Below are 13,560 nucleotides of genomic sequence, written 5' to 3' on the forward strand. Positions count from 1 at the left end.
GGGAACCTGGAGCTTTCAGGGCCAGCCACATCAAGATTAATAACTATGCTGGTAACAATAAAAAGAAGGTAGTAAATATCCAGGATCATATTCTCTCCTCATATATTAGACTAAAAAAATAACACGCAAAAATAGCATCACAATGCCAAATGGTCTTGGGCACAATTGCGGTGTCTACTTTCTCTACGTCTGATAGACTGCTTTGACTCATGAAGTTCTGAATAGATATTGTTTACAGGCCGAGCTAACATCATTATAGTTTTTGTTTTTGCTGTGGACGACCCCTGAATCCAAAAAGAGGAGGAGTATCGACACCATCAGCGATGCAGGAGGTGTATTGATGCGTTTGACAAATAGCTTAACTAAACTAGGTCACCGGGAGCTAAACAGCTCTCCTGATGCGTCGACCTTCAATCAAATCTTGATTGGCGTTTACTCAGCGATCTAAAACCGGTGGATCCCAGGTGTGATTTGAAATCTTGCTCGGGATTTCCTGAGACAAAGAGAAGTTGGCAGGTGGGGCTGCTGTTAGTTCTCATGTCAGCCAGAAGAAATATCTCGGGACTAAATCAGTTACCTACGGAGGCCTTTTGTAAACTCACATTCTAGTCATTTCACACACGGTCAACAAAAAAGCTGAGAGGTGCATCCACATTCTTCTTCTGTTTTCAGGGGTATGGGAATGTTATTGTTCCAATCTGGAGCCTCCTGCTAACTCATCAATCTAAAGCCCTTCGCATTTTCATTTAATCTGACAGTGTAATGTTCAGAGATTGGCCTTTCCCACTGCTATGTTTGGCAGCTTATAAAAGACTCGCTTCATTGATTTGAAGACACTTTAAGAGGCTTTATTGTTGTTCTCGTGCTGTAATCACTCAGAGACCCTTTTGAATGGAAGTACGCCAAACACTGCCAGTCAGTGAGCGTGTCAACCATGCAGTAAAGGTTTAATAGTTTTATCATTGCTTCAGAACTGTGCGGTCCATCTTTATGTGTGTGTTCATTATTTTGATTACTTTAAATCAGCCAGCATTACAAGCTTATTTAAAGTAACCACAGACGCTGCCACTATTCATTTAGTACAGCTTGTACTGGGGAACATCTCACAGGGAAAATACATTGAACTCTTCTATCTCTGTGGACAAATGCCTGTTTGTATTGGCATTAAATTAATTATGTAGATGTCATAAAGTCTCACGGAGGTCCCCTACACATACACCCTATACACGTTTCCACACATCAGCCTTTCACCTCCCACTGCGACAACATGGATTTTCCCCTGAGGCCGGCTTTCAGGGTTTACATTCCTAATGACCCGCAATAATTCTGCCGTGATTGATCACAAAAATCGACTAATGAGTTACAACGAGCCAAGAAGGGAATCTCGGAGGCCTTTACTTGAATGCACTAAGCATTGCGCTCCCTGATATCTTGCTGCGTGGCAAAATAACTCATTGTCACTGACCGATATCTCACTGTGGTTGGTTCACAAAGCCGTGTGACACAAACTGAGCCCTGCGCTCGCACATTCGGGGCGACGGCACTGCGCTACAGCAGCCTGGGAAGATGTACGAGTAGGTGGAGTAATGTATTCATAGAGAAAAGGACGAAAAGAAATTGGTCTTGAGACATGATGGAGGGCCCGCTGAGGTGTCTTTGATAAATTATGATGACGCTATGCAAATAGCCCCTGCAGCTGGATTTCGAGCACATACTGTTCAATTAGCCTGTCACTGAGGTGGAAGACGAGCACTTGCACCATGTGAGAAATATATATTCAAATTTATGCCAAGTTCAAATCCAACATTGCAACGATATACAAAGAAATGCTTTGAGTTTGTGGCAGATCTACAAAAGAGATTATTTCACGATCAAAAATCAACCCCTTTGTGCCAGAAGCCCCCGTTAAGAAAGCAATTACCTAACCAAGAAGTGAGAACAAGAGGCACGTACTGTAACATTCTTTGACGTGGATGTGTATCAGAGAGCTGCCTCACTTTCAAAACGATTAACAACACAACACATCCATCTATCCATCATCTGTTCCTGATCTGGCAAATGGGAGAAGCAGTTCAAAGAAGGCCTCTGAGATAAAGACTGCTGCTCTTCATTTCCCATCGTTGCATGTGGACCCTTTCACTAAATATTTCACCACCACGCTGCATGAATCAGCCACACATTCAGATGTTTTACATTCGTGTTATACAGTTCAACTCGTGTGCAGCAGAAATTCCACCCAGCCCTGTGCAACACGTGCGTCGATGACACTTTGAAACTTGATTTTGTTTTCCTCCCTTGTAGCCAGAAATCAGACAGCTGCAGAAACATAACTATCATCCATGGAACCAGATGGGTTTCCATGCCAGCTAACAAATCTCCTGTCAATGAGGTGACTCCTACTGAATACAATTCCATCTTGAAGCTCTCCTCATTGACGGGTTTAGAAGTGAAATTCCTGACGATAATAGTACAGCTGGAAACACAATGCGTCTGGCAGCAGAGCCGCTGCAATTAAAAGTGACATGTTAAAATACTCTTCACGGCCAGAAAATGCTAATTATATGCAGATTAGTAATATGATTCATGTATTAATTTGCTGTGCTGAGTGGTGATTACGTGAGTGGGAGTAAGCAGCAGTCACTGATGCTCACTAATGGCTAAAAACAGTATGGTGGGTGGAGGAGCTTGAGCCAGCCATTTCTATTCATTTACTCAGTGTGAGAGGTGACCTTTCCACAGAGTCCTCTGCTTATGGCGCTAAGAAAGAGCTCATCTGTAGGGGATTTGAACTTTAGCTCTTAGAAAGCATCTGACATATGTAACTGTTTATGTCTCTGCAGGCTATGACATAGTGGCTTAACGCCGAGAAGCAAAGATACAGAGGGAAGCAGAATGAGAACTGCTCTTTATGTCCCATTTCAAAAGACACTAGCTGCATTTGGTCTCAGAGCTTCAGGGCAACGCGACCTGAAAGATCGACACCCATCTTTAGAGGAAATTAAGGAAATACGGCGACAAGTGCATTGGATCGAAAAAAAAATTCCCTGGGGCGTGTCTTTAAATCTGAAAGTCGAGTCTGACACAAATGCTCCAACTGAACATATGAAAACACCTTTTATGTAGTCTAAGACGGCCATCGTAATATCATGAGAAAATCCAAGGACGTCAGGTCGGGCAATGTGAGTTATAACTGATACCCTCCTGTTCACAATAGTGAATTAACTCAATGCGACTTTAACTGTTAACTGTGCGCTTAACTCTTTCGGTGCCATTGACGTCTATAGACGTCAATTTAAAAAAAAAACGTTCACTGCCAAAGACGTCTATAGACGTCAATTGCGTTTTTTAACGGAGCGGGCTGGGGGACAATCTAGCGGAGTTCGTCACTAAATCTTAGGCTTGTAAACACTAAACAGAGAATATACTGGCAAAATTACCCGCAAGGTGGCAGCAGTGCCACTATGCACAAAAAAAGAAAAAGCGTGTTTTCTCCGTTTTTTGGGTCAAACAGCTGATTTTGGTGAAACCAACCTATGTTCTACTGTCTATTACTAAAAGACTGAAAATGGTAGAAACAAACTTTTTTTTCCTGATCAAAGAAGAGAGTCTACTCTTTCTTTTGGTAATTTCAGTGTGTACATAGTCATAAGACACACTTTTCTGTGGGTCTTGGAAAATCAGTCAAAATACTGAAAAACACTTGGCAGTATGGGTGGCTCTGAACTGAAAATGGCTGGCAGCCAATGAGTTAAGTGCCAAAGAAAGGCATACATGTACATAAAAATCCATATGATGCGTTAGTTTCAACTGAAACGCAGGTTTTTGCATCCAAATACCGTATTTTCCGCACTATAAGGCGCACTTAAAAGCCTATAATTTTCTCAAAAAACAAAAGTGCGCCTTATAACCCGGAGCGCTTTATATATGGATTTATTCTTGTTAGCTTACGGACCCCGAAGCAATTTTGTGTGGTACACGGCGTTCTGTCAAAATGTTTTAGTAAGACTTTGGTAAACTACAAAGCCGCACCGCAGCATTACGGCTACAGTAGTCATGAGTGTAGCGGAGTAATATATATTGTGATTCACCATAATAATAACAAAATTGAACAGTGGGTTATTGAACAGAGAGCAGCGGGTAGAAGCGTCTCTACAGTCTCTATTCGACTGAAGGCAACAGTGTTAGCACGGGACATGAATATCAGTGTCAACAGGGCGTTCAAAGTTAAACTGCGAGCTGCGTGGGAGCAGGGGATGACAGAAGGCGAACACACATTCACCAAGGGAGGGAGACAGCGCCGGGCGACTTTCGCTACTATCTGCCAATGGATCGTGGATGCCTGGGCTAAGGTATCAGTCTCAACTGTGGTCCGAGCTTTCACGAAGGCCGGTGTTCAGTCGATTTGTGCTACTTGTCGAGAATTGCTACTTTGTGGTTTTGCGCATGCGCAGAGACGATTTTATAAGTTTCGTTTTCGAATCATCACTGAACTGCCAGGTAACAGCAACGACACTGTTTTGTTTCGCTTTATGCGCCTTATAGCCCAGTGCGCTTTTTTTGTCTCGGCTCTTGGTGGAAGAGGTCGCATTTCTCTCTGCTCCTCCCTCCCTTTTTTTTGCCCTGCTCAGCGTGTCTGCGTGTGTGTCTTTTGGAGCATCTTTTTACATATCAGACAAATTCAAGTAAGATGGATTTGGTCAGCTGGGGTCTCAATGCTATGGATCAAATTTTCTCAAACGCGAAGTTGAGGAAAGGAGAAGCCTCATGCCCCGACGGGACATTCTTCGCTGGATACTCGGAGGACGCCTGGGGGAAATGGCGTACCGTGTGTTTAGCGTTGCTGGCTGTCGAGGACACGGAAGACGTCTACATAATCGGATTTATGATACTCGGGTTCCTGCTGTTTGGAGTTGGAGGATACCTGGTATATTGTGAAATTAAGAGATCGTGGAAGGCATTCGATGGGGTCACAAGAGCAATCAACGCTCAGACTGAGATGCTACGTGAGCAGAGTCGGAAGCTGGAGGCGATCCTTGCGCAGGTTCGCAGGCTGGCTGAGATTCCTGGACTCAGAAAAGAAATGGACTGACCTGGGAGAATGGTTGATTGATCACTTGGACCGGGCGGAAAGGGTCCACATCCCACAATTCGGCTGAATTCGGGACTTTCGCCATGAGATACCAGCAATGGACAATAAGACAGAAAGCGCAATCAGTTGTCTGTCTGACCTAAATTAATTGTTATTCCAATCCGGCACCCCACACTGGCCTTGTGGCCAGCTGCAAAATCGTTCTCCACGCTTGTTATGATAACATGATGCTCTTTCCCATGTGCTCCCCCCTCCCCTTCCTGACACTCCTGTGAGATCTGTTGGACTGGCTGACATATCCCAACTGTCAAGGACAATTTGCCTGATACAACACTCTGTGCAGACTTATTGAACACACACACATACATGCTCATTGATAACACACGCAACTCCTCACCTCTTCACTGTCCCATTGCTTAAAGGTGTTGTTATGTGTATGTGTTGCTTTTTATGTGCTGAGGTTTTTTGCGATCTCAGACCGTATCCTGTTAAGGGTAAAGTGTGAAGTATGATTTTTTCTCCTCCTCTCACCCAATGTTGTTCCCTTCTTTCTTATCTGGCGGCGCCTGCGTGGCCTTGAGCCCGCGGGCTTTATACAAATGCGTTTTTTAACTTTCAGAACAATTAGTGGACTCCAGGGCCCTCATTTCTCAAGCGTTCTTAGGAACAGATCTGTGCGTAAAGCGTGCGTGCGATCATTCCTGAGCAAAGTGTGGGATTTATGAACATGTACTTGAACTTAGAAATGTGCCTAAATCTACGCACAGTTTTGATCATGCTTATGCACATTGCCTAGTGGTAGAATTACGAAACTGCAAATGGTGTTGATCGCTGCACAGGGGAATATTACAATGTTCATTCAATTGTTGCATTACAGTATGTCTGACGGCATTTGGGTCCGTGTAGCCTATGCAATTCCAAAGCACAGTGCATTAGACCTACCTGGCGTTCATTGCATTTCATTCAGAGTGTAACAATAATTGTTTCACCAGAAGACCTGACAATAATCAGCCTAGTTTAATTGATATGGGTATAAAAGGCACACGTAGGACATGCCATTCAGAACGCAACATGGCCCATCTTGCATTGCTTGAGGATCTGGAAAACCGTGCGCTACGGAGGGAGCGCGTGTTTAGGGAGCGTGCAGATTTATTGGCAGAAAGATCCGAGACCCCCCGAAAACATGATTTGGGAAATGTTGGGGGGGTCTCTAAAATATTGGCAAAATGTGATTTCCCCTAATGAGTTATGATTGCAGACGCGATGCGTGTGTGGCGGTGTGGAGCCTGTGTGCGTAATTGGCATAAAGCTGTGCTGTCCGCCGCGTATGATTCTGTATTGTTTCTCATGTGTTTTCGAGATCCGCGCTCTGAGTCAAGCGCAAGCAAGCAAGCAAGCAAGTTCCGGTGGGTTTTAAAGGGAATGTTGGTGCCATATATGGTTAATTGGGGGCGTTCCATGATGCAAATTAGTCTGATCGTGCCCGCGCAAGGTGAACTGGCAGGTGTGGTATTCATCATTGCAGATTACCTACCCGTGTGCGTACGACCTGTGTAAGAACGTTTGATGAATGCCGATTTTTTTGTACTTGGGCACATTCTAAATTTCACTCATACGACAGGATTTAGAAGGGATTCTACGCACTAATGATAAATGAGGGCCCTGCTCTGTTCTGCACGGCAAAGTTGTGTCTCTCACATTCACACTTATGGGTTTACCAACAGAGGCCAGTTTCATTAGAGACCCCATCCTACATGGGTCCAGGTCCTCCTGGGGTCCCGTTGAGTCTTGGTTCCTCAGAACATGGCAGGTGATCATGTTCACATGGGGTTCCGAGAGAAGGCAGAAAAAGCCTTTGAAACAGCTTGCAGAAATCCATTCAGATTCAGTCTGCTTCACTATTCCTACTCAAAAAACATTGCATGACAAATCATACAAAATATATCAAATCTATAAATTAGATTTGGGCTGTGGAACCACACAGCTATCGGATGTTTTGATAAAAGCTACTCGATAAGGCAGACTATTTTTCAACCCACATCAAACAACTTGGAATTTTAGAGACCTTTTTATTCTGATTTCTAATACTTAGGCCATGAGTTTAATTATAGAAGCTTACACGTTATAATAAGTCTAACAAAATGAAGAATTAGATGAAAATAAAATGGACTCATCTGGTAATTTCCCATATTCTAGAACTATATCGTTCAGAAAGACAGTGTGGCTCATTGTTGTCAGGCTGTCAATACAAAGACAATACTCAGTGGGAAGAGTTCCTTGATGGACAGAGTCTTCTCAGGGTATTGAAAATATCTTAAATGGTTCTTTTCTGAATAATGCAGGGATTGCCAAGATCTCACCTTCACCCCATGAGTCTGACAGCACAGAGCTGCCTACTTCAATCAGGCTGTTGAGTGGGCTTTAAAAGGCCTAACTTAACACAGCTCCTAACCACAGGACACTCAACTGCAAACAAATCCCACACGGACACTTAAAGGAACAGTTCACTGTTTAAGACCTTGAGTCCCAGTTCCAGCTTGTTTATCAAGAATAAGAAATGAGGAGACCATTTTCACAACAATAGCTCATTTCTATCCATTTTGGCTGTTTTCGCTGGTCCATCCTGCTGCTACAGACAGGGTTCCATTGGGCACTCTGTTCAATGTCCTTAAAACAATACTAATGTTAATTTTAAAGAAAAGGTCAACCTACCGGGTGGTTAGTGGTATTAAAAAAAAAAAAATGTCGGCGCATTTTATGGTTTTCCATCCGTGTAATCCGTGTTCTTTGCTGTTCTGGAACTATTTTTCATGCTAAATCACGACGCACGTAAACATCCGCTCTATATTTGAGTCTGAGGCTCTAGCCCTGGCGCAGTGATCTGACAGTGAAAGTGAAAGTGAAAAGTCTTCCAAACGGAATACAATTGGATTACAAAATGCTAAATAAAGCAAGAAATAACTTTTATTTCGCAACGCAATTTTTTTTGGGACACACAGGAACATCCACGAACCACCCGGTGAGTTGACCTTTTCTTTAAAATTAACATTAGTATTGTTTTAAGGACATTGAACAGAGTGCCCAATGGAACCCTTTCTGTAGCAGCAGGATGGACCAGCGAAAACAGCCAAAATGGATAGAAATGAGCTATTGTTGTGAAAATGGTCTCCTCATTTCTTATTCTTGATAAACAAGCTGGAACTGGGACTCAAGGTCTTAAATAGTGACCTGTTCCTTTAAGTGACACCAACTCCACACTCTTTATGTACTGTACACCTTCATTTGTCTCCGTCTGTTTCAGACTTCCTCTGAGGAAGCTTGCAAAGCCGAGAAGGGATCAAATAAGCTCCAGCCTGACACGCTGAAATGTAACTTAACAACAGACTAAACCTCCATGCTCCGCAGAGTCCCGGTTCAAAGATGCTTTGTCACTTTTTAAAATTCTAATTAAATTTACTGTCCACGGTAGTTATAATGTCTACCTTAATGGAAAGGAATGCACTTCCAGAGGAAGCCGTGTAAGCTTCACCAAGGTGTAAGCTTACGATTCAGGAAAAAGGATCAGAGAAGGCTGTAGCCAAAATATACCAGAGTGTCATCACATCAAGTTAGTGGAGCGAAGAGCTGGGCGTAGTGGGTTGAGCAGGCGCCCCATGTACAGAGGCTACAGTCTTCACTGCAGCTGGCCCCGGTTCGAGTCCCGCTTTCGGATGGCCCTTTGCTGCATGTCATTCCCCCTCTCTCTGCCCCCTGCTTCCTGTCTCTCTTCGCTGTCCTGTCCATTAAAGGCATAAAAGCCCCCAAAAAATTATATAAAAAAAAAATAAATAAAAAAAGAGCCACTCTAGATCTCTCTCCTGTCACACACACACACTAATAAATAACATGCAAACAGGAGGAAGGCTTGTTAAATTACGATGAAACCAACAGAGCTTCTTTTTTCCAAGCAACTATCGGAACAAACCACAACTTTCTGTGATAGTTTTTCCCTCTGTTCATCCCGCCACGGGGGCAGAGAAAAAACATCCTCTGCAAAACCCTGCAACGATCAGGAGGCGAAGTTTGCCCTTCATTTAGGGAAAACTAATTAAACTTGTCGGCTCTGCGGCAGACCAGGACGTGAACGCGAGTGGTTTTATTCTAATTTCATACAAATTTGCTTCTACCGCATGCTCCCCACTTTGTACAACGTACAGCTCAGTCATGACAAACGAAAGCAAGTGATGCATTCCCTTTCATCTCCACTGCAACCATTGAGGAAACTAAGGATACAACCTGAAAACAAAACATTTTCTTCATGTTTGCTTGAAACAGCTGCTCAACAGTTGTTGAGAGGCTGACGGGCCGGTTTAGCACCCCAACTCTTTGCCTCTGAGGTCATGCCGATCCAATATGTGCAGAAATGTGTGCTTTGGCACCATCTCACTGAAATAAGCAAGGGTGGCAGCATATGCCACTCCAGCACCTGTGTACGCAGCAATAACAGTGACGTCACAGATGTGCCAGTTACACATACTGTGGTTAGTGATGCATTCCCTCCACCATTAGGGATATCTGATGAACTGTCTGATGATAACTAACACACAAAGACCACTTTAAAGGATCATCAGAAAATCTGGCTCATTGGAAGCAAAATAGAAAGAGATGAGGGGTACTGCACATGGGTAAGGAAAGCCCTCATCATTTGTTTGGCTTATTTTGGTCATTGCTTTTATTTTATTTATTGTTATTTGTGTGGTTATTTCCACCTAGTTTTTAAGTACTGTATCCCCAGTTAGTTCTGGCCCTTGTCATTTACCTGCTCCTAGTTTTTCCAATGACGACACTAGACGACTAACACTGTGTTACTCAGGCTAATGCATAAATACACCAGGGTTTCCTCTGTTGCTTGCCAGATCTCGTCAGATCCTGTTTCTCTCCTCAAACTTTTTTTCAATGCTCAGCTCCGTCTTTTGCAATTGTTATGGACTTTCTGCTACTGAAAGCTTTGATTTAATCAACAAAAGGTTGGTTAATTGTATTGTCCTCACCAGTTAGTTTGCATTTAGGTCCTTTAAATGGTTTACAAATCCCTCTGCCCATTCTTCGAAACTCAGTCTCTCTGGGATGCCGTTATAAATCCAAACATGTCGCTGACTTGCTGGCAACCGACCTAATTAGTTGTGTGACGTTACATCAGGTGGTTTTAGCATCAAACAGCTGTCCCAGTATTCTGTTCCCTTTTTATGTATCGGGTTTGAAAGAGATTCAAATCATCACACAGCTTCAACCTTATACAGGGTAAAACTGAGAAGGTCCTAAATAGAGACACATGAAAGACTTGAGAAGGGAACTGATATGAACCACAATGATGCACCAATCTGTATTTTCTCCATAATAATTAATTTAGTAATTCTCTTTGAAGACAAAGAGAACAGTGGAGACCTGAATAAATGTGAGGGTGAACCTCAGAGGCAACAATACATTTCATTTAAGGCCTTTGTTTCTGTTCCATGTCTGCTCTGGCTTTGTTCCAGCAGATAGCTCTGTGAAATACACGGCCACTGTGTCTACCTATTATAAAGGGCCTTTTAAAACCAGAAATAGGCTACACTCATGACTGAGCAGCGATTTGACAAACGGACGGGAAGCTGAGGTCAGCGTAGCATGCCGTACCTGACACAGCTGGCTCTTATCCAACGCTGTACGGGCTCTGTTTTTTCATACCATCCCTGAAAGAGGAAGGAGAAAAACAAAAAAAAAAAGACAGGCAGGTCAGGAGATCTGGTGAGACTTCAAGAAAGAAATGATATGAGACAAGCAAAAGGGGAGATTAGATTATAATGAGATGATGAAAGAAACATCCAGAATTGTAACTTTTTAAACCCACATGTTTATCTGAGGCTAAAACATCTTTGCGAATCTGCAGAAAGGCTCTTAAACATGAATAAATGCATTTTGGTTTACTTCGGTTAAAAGCTGAACCCATTCTGTCAGGAAATAAAACAATGGATCAGTTTTCCATTTCACCCAATGAGCACCACAGACATATTCCTCCCTTCGTGTAAACTGCATAAAGCCTCCTCTCAACTCAAATGTATCTTGACGCGAGGTTTAGGTGTAATCAGCCGATGGCTCATCAGTATGCTGCAGCCACCACACCCTTGTCTCCGAACTGTGGCAACAAACAGGCAGAGAAGGTGGAGGGATCTATTGATGCATGCGCTTTCATGAAAACTTATCATTCAAGGCTCCTGTACGTCTGCAAAAGGTCAAATGAAATTCTCTGGTATTAAATTGGGTTTTTCACTTGATTAATACGCTTCCGTGGCAGACTTGGTGCCTGAACACACCAATTTTCAAGAGCATGTCAAGCTTTCTCTAACCTTGAGGATGGCACCAAACACAGCTAATACAAATCTAACTGGCACGCTTCTGTTTCTGACAGACTGAAATCATCGGTTAGCTCCACTCATTCATAACTGGGATAATAAACACAGGCGATTGAGTGGATTTACCAGAGTAAGTAGGAGTCATTATTTTAGAGCTGCAAAAAAAAATGTCTTGTTTAGTCAGAGAAACAGATAAAAACAACTGTCAAAATGACGGGAGATGAATTTTCTTGTTTTTTTTGGGCTGTGAAGATGTTTCAGTTTGGATCAAATTGGCGAAAAGAGAGACCGACATGACCAGAGAGCCTAAAAAGCCTCAGAAAACAAATGAAAGCACAGGCCACAATGGGGCAGCTTTTACTCCGCCAGAGAGAGGGAGCGCTGGGTCAGAGTGAAGATGGCGTCCAGTCACTGTGACCACTAAGAGGCAGAAAGCAATGCGTGCTGGGTAATTGTGAATGTCATCCTACCCACAGACTTGAGTGGCGTGTCTAGTCTGTGGCAAGATTCAGCAACCTGATCCGTTTGGAGCTTAGATACACCGAGCTGTCAGCCCGGCTCCGAAGTAATCACACACCTCCATTAACAAGCTGCTCATGCACCAAAATGGCTCTCAGATGCAGAGGAATACTTATTAGCGCCTTACAAATGTTTCCTGGTGGCACCATTCTGCTTCACTCTGGAAGCTAAGTCAGGCTTTTCTCTCATGCATTTGCCACATAGTGGAATCCTGCCTCTGCATTCCATTTACATGATTTTTCTGACAGTGGAAAAAAATTGTGCCATTTGGAATGCATTAACCCCCCCCAACCAACCGTCACAGTCGTAATCAGCATAATATGAATTATTGCTATCATTACAGTGGGTGGCTGTGAAATAACACTAGGTCTTAATTATTCAACAATGAGAAATAATAAAGGGAGAGCAAATGCACCTTTAGTTTGTGCTGCCAACAGTCATTAGAGTTTGTATCTCTCTTCGCTTTGGGAGCGCAACCAGGATCTGTTTCTCTGTTGTGGAAATCATTGTGGAGGTCGTGATGAGTGATGAGCCTGCCCCCACCCCATCTGATTACACTCACCGTGTGGTCTGTGAGAGCACGGCGAGGAAATCACCGCAAGAGCCAATAAAAGTGCGACTTTCAAGAACCTTTTCAAGTGGAACTTTCCTTGTTTAGCTTCGGTGGGAAATTGAAATGGGGACAGGGGAGTCAGGGTGGAGAGGTTTCTTTTCGATTCATGTTTCGGTACTTAGTTTTATTATCGTAGTTTACATCGTTAAATCCTTCTAATTCGGATACTTCATCATGATGAATTACTTGTTTGTATTAGCTCCGACGTCTGAATGCGCTTTATTGATTGCTACTAAGATTTTTTTTAGACCTCATCTAATGCTGATGTATAAGCAAAGGAAACAATGCTTTTCATACAATGTAATCTACTTCCTGTTTGTGTTGAATTCACAAGTTGAATTCAACATGGGGGTACACCAGTTCTGAACTGACCTATACTGAATACTGACCTCAGAGACAAATAGTTTTTCCTTGTACATACGTAGAAAAATTTGTTTAATAATGAAGACGTCTCAGGGCACTTTACAGAGAATGTAAACAAGTCCTATTCAGTCTCATATCATTTCATTTCGATAATGCCAACTTGTTAAAGGCAGCTTATATAAAGGAAATAGATGATCACATCACAACTTCAGTTTGATTCAATCCCCAAACAGTGAGGAGACTGAGCTCCAGCAGAACCAGGCTCAGGGAGGAAGGACAGGGCAGAGACAGGAACTAACATACCTTTAAAAGACAAAGACTAATCCTGCATGCTTGCCTCGACTGGTACCCATGAATTCCTGGCAGAAAATACATCATAAACCCAGGTTTCAGGTCAGATTCCTTATAAAAATAAAGACTTCAGCTGAGTCCACAGATCCACTAGATACTGCAGGGTTCCTCCGACCTTTCTGAATGAGTTGCCAATCAAATTTCCATTCATTTTAATGGGGACAGGGTGATTACAGCGGATGGGATTCAGGGCTATGAACTTCTGCACTTTAAAGGAAAATTAAGTTAGAAAATCAGTGAATACAGCTCTAGAG

General features: G+C 43.0%; 1 protein-coding gene across 1 annotated transcript in view; it reads right to left on the reverse strand.

Annotated features, from left to right (window-relative positions):
- LOC142391371 (beta-1,3-galactosyltransferase 1-like) overlaps positions 1-13,560 on the reverse strand; it is a 115,589-nt gene that overhangs the window by 54,140 nt on the left and 47,889 nt on the right. The window contains exon 2 of the mRNA XM_075477142.1: positions 10,745-10,800. The gene's annotated coding sequence lies outside the window, so the exon portion shown is untranslated. The remainder of the gene's footprint in view (positions 1-10,744; positions 10,801-13,560) is intronic.

Source organism: Odontesthes bonariensis, chromosome 11 (assembly GCF_027942865.1).
Source record: "Odontesthes bonariensis isolate fOdoBon6 chromosome 11, fOdoBon6.hap1, whole genome shotgun sequence".
NCBI lineage: Eukaryota > Metazoa > Chordata > Actinopteri > Atheriniformes > Atherinopsidae > Odontesthes > Odontesthes bonariensis.